The sequence below is a fragment of the Panthera onca genome, chromosome F2 (assembly GCF_046562875.1).
Source record: "Panthera onca isolate mPanOnc1 chromosome F2, mPanOnc1 haplotype 2, whole genome shotgun sequence".
Taxonomy (NCBI): Eukaryota; Metazoa; Chordata; class Mammalia; order Carnivora; family Felidae; genus Panthera; species Panthera onca.
Genome location: NC_138356.1, coordinates 62,930,683 through 62,937,553, shown reverse-complemented (window position 1 = coordinate 62,937,553; position 6,871 = coordinate 62,930,683). Strand labels below are relative to the sequence as shown.

At 38.7% G+C, this 6,871-nt stretch overlaps 1 long non-coding RNA gene across 2 annotated transcripts in view; it reads right to left on the bottom strand.

Annotated features, from left to right (window-relative positions):
• Positions 1-6,023: 6,023 nt before the first annotated feature.
• Positions 6,024-6,871, bottom strand: part of LOC144615134 (uncharacterized) — a 143,822-nt gene continuing 142,974 nt past the window's right edge. For both annotated transcript variants that reach the window (XR_013553604.1, XR_013553603.1), the window contains exon 4: positions 6,024-6,214. This is a non-coding gene — a long non-coding RNA (uncharacterized LOC144615134). The remainder of the gene's footprint in view (positions 6,215-6,871) is intronic.

Sequence of the window (6,871 nt, the reverse complement as noted above, 5' to 3'; positions counted from 1 at the left end):
ATACCAGGGGGCATCTGTTCTTTGTTTCAACATGACTTCAAATGCAAACTTGAAAGTTAGCAAATAATGATAACTGAGTTTCACCTTGAAGTGTACTAAAAATAGGAAACCAGAAACAAAGACTAAGGAAAATAAATGGCTCCTTGAACTGGCTTTCATTTTAAAGATGATAACAGAGAAGAATCCAGTTCTTTCAGTGAAACTCAGGGACTGCCGTTTGACACTTTTAATTAAAAAGACATTAAAAAATTAACACAGAACTCTTCCCACTTTGCTCCAGGGCAGCTCATGAAAGATTGCCTCTTCGCTATCAGAATGCATAATATCTATGTCCAGACCCATCTGCTTCCCCTTCTACAGGAAAGATTGTGAATGTCAGTGCCTCCAGTGAGAAACTGTCCTGTCGAGGCTTAATTTCCTCGGCACTGATAACATAAAAGCAATCTGGCAGAATAAATTAGTGGATGATTCCAAAGCACACATTTTTGATCTTCTGCCATATTCCTGACAGAAATCATAATAGTCAAACTATTTTTCACTACCAAGAATGGAAAGACCTATCTGAAAAGGCGCAATCCTGTTTTACCTTCTTAAAAAAACACCTTGCGAAAAACACCTTGTTATGCTGGGAGACATAACTTCTTGGACAGTGCTTCTAAAACACTAATCTACATACAAATCACAGAGAGAGCATGTTTAAAGTGGATTTGGATGCAGTAGGGAGGGAGTGAGCTCCAAGATGCTGAATTCTAAAAAGCTCCTGTATGCGGCTGATGCTGCTGGTCCAGATACCTCGAGGGGATCATTCTTTATCTATGAGCAATCTCTGTAAGTTGAAGTTATCCTGAACTTCAGGACTGATTTTCAGTACCAGGAGAGAATATGGTGCAGTGGAAAGAACAGAGTTCAGGGCCAATCTAGGTGGTTAAGTAGCAAGATTTAAATCTCGCCTATCTACTCAACTTGCTGCGTATTTTTAGACACTCTCAGCATGCACTTCTTTGCCAAAAAAATGAAAATAAGCACTGTGGGAAAGGAGTTAACCTAGAGAAAATCTTGTTAAATGGTCATCCGTCAATAAAGTGAGTTCCTCTCTTTTAACACAGTAAAATCTCAACCATAATCTCAGTTTCCCTAATAAACTGACCTATGTTGTATATTTGGAGGGGAGTTTATGCATGCATGTTCTGTTTGTTTATTTATCTTGTGACAAAATGCTTCAATCATGAGGAGACATGGAAACAACACGTTCTGAGATGTCAAGATGGTTAAATGCTATTTATCTGATAAAATTTCAAAGGCACACTCTTCACTAAAACTGTGATAAGTGCTTTGAAGTATATAAAGACAAGATTTCACACCCTAAAGGAAGCTAAAATCTAGAAAGGATCAGAATTGCATTTTGTATGGATGGTGTTATCTTCTTCTTGAATCTGTTTAAGACTTCCCTGTATTCTGGGGCTGAATACATTTCATTAGTATTGTCCTTGTGCTTTTAAGAGATATTGGGTTTTGTAAAATTAAAAAAAAAAAATCCCTTTTCAAGAAAGGACTTTTAGAAGCTGTCTTCATGCCTTTCCAGCCGGTTTCTTCTGAAGTTAAGCAATATTAAACATTAAGTCACTGAAATGATTAGGACAAAACAAAGACACCTGACATCACTACACAATTCTTAATGTATATTTTTAGATGGGAGGAAATTGTTGAAGTGATGGATTCTTAGAAATAACTTCTTAGTTGCTGATTAATCCTTTAATATCACTAACCCTCATAACCCTCATTAAGAACATCTACTTTACATAATTTAGGAGGAACGTAATAGTTGCTCAATAAATGACAACAATTACTTATTCCTTGATACCTTTTTCTTAGGCTTTTCATATAAGATACCAGGTATCTCAAGGCAATACAAGCTAGACAAATTGGTCCACGGGGTTTTACCTTGTAATATCCCATGTAAAACACAAAGATGAATGTGTAGCTTCACATTATACGGCCGTTTGTATTAAATTCAATCATTACTCTAGTTTGTCAGCACACTTTCTTTGTGGACCCCTATTACTTCCTCACAGAGCTCTTATACAAAGCATCTTATAATCTTCTCCCCTGGAACTGGAAAGCCCCCACCTACATTCTGCCCCAGCCCTAACTAACAGAGTATATCACCTGTGCCGGCAGCTGCTAGAACTGGTGATAAGCCCAACAGGGCCCTTCACTAATAACAAAGCCTGAAGCTATGGAAAATCACATAGTTGGAAAGCTTCTCAGGAAATGAATTGCAGAGCTGTGAAACTGAGAGCCAGGGGTGGGATTTGTTTGTTTGTTTGTTTCCAACTATGAATGCCAATCCTAGGCTTCACTAAGTTGGCAGAGTTTGTAATTCAATTGTAAACACTCCTATTATATATCTATGGAGTTGTAACTGGGTTATAGCAAAGGACAACCAACTCATGCACCACCTTCTAATATTAGAAGTCAAAGAGAATGTAGGAAGTAGAGAATTTTTATGTTTTTGCAAGACTTGCTTTCCTTAGTTTGAGATTCCTAGTGTACTCAATTGCCTCCATTTATTAAGCACCTACTGTGTTCTAGGTACATAGTTTATCCTATTTGACTATAATAACTTTATGAAGTATCTAAAGTTTTATCATGCCAATTTGCAGATGAGAAAACTGAGATTCAGAGGAGTTAAGTATGATTTTGCCTGGATCAGAAAACTGTGAATTGGTAGAGCTGGGATTTACAGTCTCTGTGACTTTAGTACAGCTCCAGCACACAAAATTGTTTTTATATTACACCAATGTATTAAGAAAGTGTCTCCTTTTCCTCTGGAAAGTGAACTTTAGAATTGATGAAATAGGGAAAATCAAATAAATGACAATCTCTAATTGCCACTGTAGTTTCTCACCCCTAAATCTTTTATAAAAGTTGTACATGAAACATTTGGCTGATTTGAGTTTCCCGTACCATCCATGGGCCCCTATCCAATCTTTAGGGAAAACGGTGAGCTAATGAGCAGTCAAATGTCAAGAGACTTGAGGTCAAGTTAGAGGATTGGAGAGAGAGATCTTCAGGCAGCCTAGGAAGACGGGACAACTGAGAAATGGAAGGCTTGAGCAGGTCTATGTATTCATGGAAGAAATTTCTACATGAAGAATTTGTTTTACTTGAAAAAAAAAAAAAATCCCTCCCTTAGCCAGATCTGCTTTGCTGGGAGAATATTTTCTTAAAATCTCTTCAGGGCAGGATTGGGAAAAGAATGTGCTGAGGTGGTAGCCAAAAGAGGGAGTGATAAGGAGAAAGAATGTGGTAGATGAGAGGAAAGACAGGAATCTGGGGAGGGAGCTTGGAGAAGAAAAATGTTGGATGGGGAACGTGCCGGATGAAATGCAGTGTGCTTCCTGAGGTGACCGAAGCTCATGATCTCTAGGATTTTCAGTGGAGGCTGCCAAAAGTACTGGAACTAATGAAGAGGTGGATTCCTTGTCATGATTGATGGCGCTGGACAAGAGAACATCCGACTTTGGGTTACATCCAGAATATGTTAGCTAATCTCCGGCACCACAAGAGAAAAGGACTCAGACTACACCAGGCGGTGGGGAGAATTAGAGCTTTTGATTCCCCTGAAATTGACAGCATTTAAACCTCTCAGAAGCCTCACGCCTTAGAGTCTTGATAACGTGGCTCTGCCCTCATCCTATAGCTCCTATTAGATGATAAAATAAATGCGCTGAGGCAAGATTCACTTTAGAAGCATCTTTGTACATCCTCTGATGTTTAGTAGATGTAATCTTGATACATTTTTATATTAGTAAATGATAAATTGATTTCCAATATATTTGGAATCCACATGAAACTTAAAGCTTTATGTCCTTGAACAATTTCTCTCTGAGTCTTAATTTCTCTCAATGTGAAGCTGAGATAATAATACCCACTTTATAGGCCCAGTGTAAAGATTAAAAGGAGTACTCTTTGCATGTAGGTGTGTATATATATGAAATATAATATTCACATAAAGCATTTGGCACAGTGCCTGGAGTGTGGAAAGTGCACGAGTCATGGGTATTAGCCGGTGTTTTAAGTTATGAATACTTTTTTTCAGATCTTGACTTTGATCTGAAGTACAATCCCATAGATTGGAAAGCAAGAGCTTTCATTACATTCCTGCCAGTCCGCAAGGCTGGTTTTCTCTTTTTTTTCTCTACCTCCTCATTCCTATACCCAAGTTTGATACCACTCAGAATTAACATGAGTGCCACATGGGGTCCCTTCACAACTTCTGTGACTACTTCTCCCCATCTTCACACACACAGAACCCAGCATTTATGCATTTTTGAGAAAATTGAGTCTTTGAGGGTCACGGGGAAGAGTCACCCTGCAGACTGTGTAGCACTCTTACCATCACACTAGCCCCATCCCCCTCTCTCCCTTTTGCTATTTTCCTCCCCCTGAAAAGTGGCAAGAAAATCTGTTCCCTTAAGCAGTACTGAACAGTGAAACTCAAATTTACGCCCACTCGGTCCAGCCTTTCATTCTGAGTCCTTTTCCCAACAAATGTAGTTGTTTTCCCCTAGGGAATTCTCGTGAATAAAAAGTCTCTGTTCTGATATGTTGTCACTAATATAATAAGGAACTCCCGATGGTGAGTTTCACTAAGCCTATAATAAGTTTACCAGGGCAGCTACTGAGTCTTTTCCTTCTTTAGGGTTCTTCACAAGTAGATTAATGTGTTTGTGCAGAAGGGAGCCTGAGATGCTCTATTTTCCAGCTTGTCTCATAATATAAGACCATGCATTTATAATAGGGGTTTTCCTAAATGATCTCAGATAGAAGGAGTTAGAATCACCAAAGCTCAGAAAGCTTCAGATACCTAATTAGCAGCGGAGCAAAGATAAGAAATTGGGTCTCCAGACCCCTAGTTCTATGTTCTTCTCACAGCCTATTACATTATACCCAATGCTCTAGCTCAACTAAATAAACCTCTGTAGACATCTGATTAGAGACCAGGAAGTGCCCTCCTTCCTGATCAAGGCTGACCTCAAAGTTCTAGCTCATTTATTTCTATTTTAGTTCTTAAAAGAAGAAGAAGGAGGAGAAGAAGAAGAAGAAGAAGAAGAAGAAGAAGAAGACGACGACATGCTTTTCTTTTAAAATGATGCGGTGTTTGGAAACACCCCCAAGAAGGTTCTTTCCTTTTTTCAAAAATAAATCTCAAGGTCTGGTTTTGTTTGTTTGTTTGCTTGTTTTTGGTGAGGTTGCTCTTCAAAAGGACCCGATGCACTTGGGTTGTGCAGCCATCTGCCACTACATGCTCAAGTATTGTGGTTAAAAAACTCTGGTCACCCTGCCTTTGATATAGAAGAACCACACAGGGTTGAGTCATATGCTGTGGAGAGAACACAGCTAATTATGGGATGTGCTGGGCCCAGAGAATATGTTAACTGCTACATAATTACAACTGCAATCCAAGGGGACAGAGTCATGGAAATCCAGTTAATATAAAGAAGTCAACATAAAAATACTCAATTCTAAGCCACAAACTACTGAAATATATTTCCATTCTTGAACTTCTATTCACATGAACTTCCCAACTGAAGATCTGGTTTGTCATCAGGGATGTCCATGAGCCTGGAGCCCTTTTTGCAATTAAATATAACATTGCTTTAACAATTCTGGGTTGTGATGGTTTGAAAGAAGATGAGAGTCCCGGAGACACAAGACCTTGATTCTAGCTTCAGCTCTCCAATTAAAAAGGCAAGAGACCTTGTACAAGTCACTTAATTTGGGGAGGGGGGAGGTTGTGGGTAGATTTCTTGAGAGAGCCTCTAAAGTTTTCCTTCACAACAAATAGAAATAGTCCATTTCAAAGGAGTTATTGAGCACCAAGTTCATGCCATGCAAGTATTTAGAATTCAAAGATGAATAAAACATAGCCAAAAAGCCAATTTCACAAGGTTATTACACTTTTCTGAATGTTCTATAATTCAGTAAGATCATGACAGTAATAGAAACCTTACCTTTGGGAATTTTCTTTATTCTCTGAAAAAATTTCAACTCAAATTCTGATCAAGCAAAGTAACTTCTCATGACCAGTAGATTGAGAAGCTGAATGGTGGGGAAGTAGAAATAAAACTTTCACTGGAAATATTTCATGGCCACATTCGATGATGTCTAGGTTGTGTTCTACAACATTCCATCTGTAGGACATAACAGGCTGAAACCAGAAAAGAAAGCAGAGGAACATAAAAGGACCCCAGCACAACAGTTGTGTAATATACAGGTGTATGCGTGTGCATGTCTGCATACGTGCGAATATGCAGCCTTGTCTCTCAGGGTATGACACAGTGGTGGTTCTTAACCTGGGACCTGAATTAGGACCATTTAAGGTGCCCATGTCACACCATAAAGTTGTCATTCAGTGGATGTGCACTTTACCCATTTTGATCCTTGGACACCCCTGCCAGGTTTATCTACAAAACAAATATGGGAAGGTTATGGCCTTGAATTTTGAAAAGTCTCTCTGGTTTGTGTTCATTAATTTGCATATGGACACTGTTTTGTAGGACACTGGGAGAACCCATGGTCGGAATCAGAGATTAAAGTTGTATTCCCTACTATGTTGATTAATTAATTGGCTGGAGGACTTTGGCAAGTGACTTAATATTTCTAAAATTCATTTGTATCTGTAAAATGGGGACAATATCCAGCCCAGTCCTGAGGATTAAATGGGGCAATTTATATAGTTAGTTTTGTGACAGAAACGTAGTAATACTTCAAGGAATTGTAATAATGGTAATACTCCTGAAATGACTCTATGTACAGGGATGTAATGGAAGAAAACATATGATTTGTGAGGCATAGCTATCTCTCA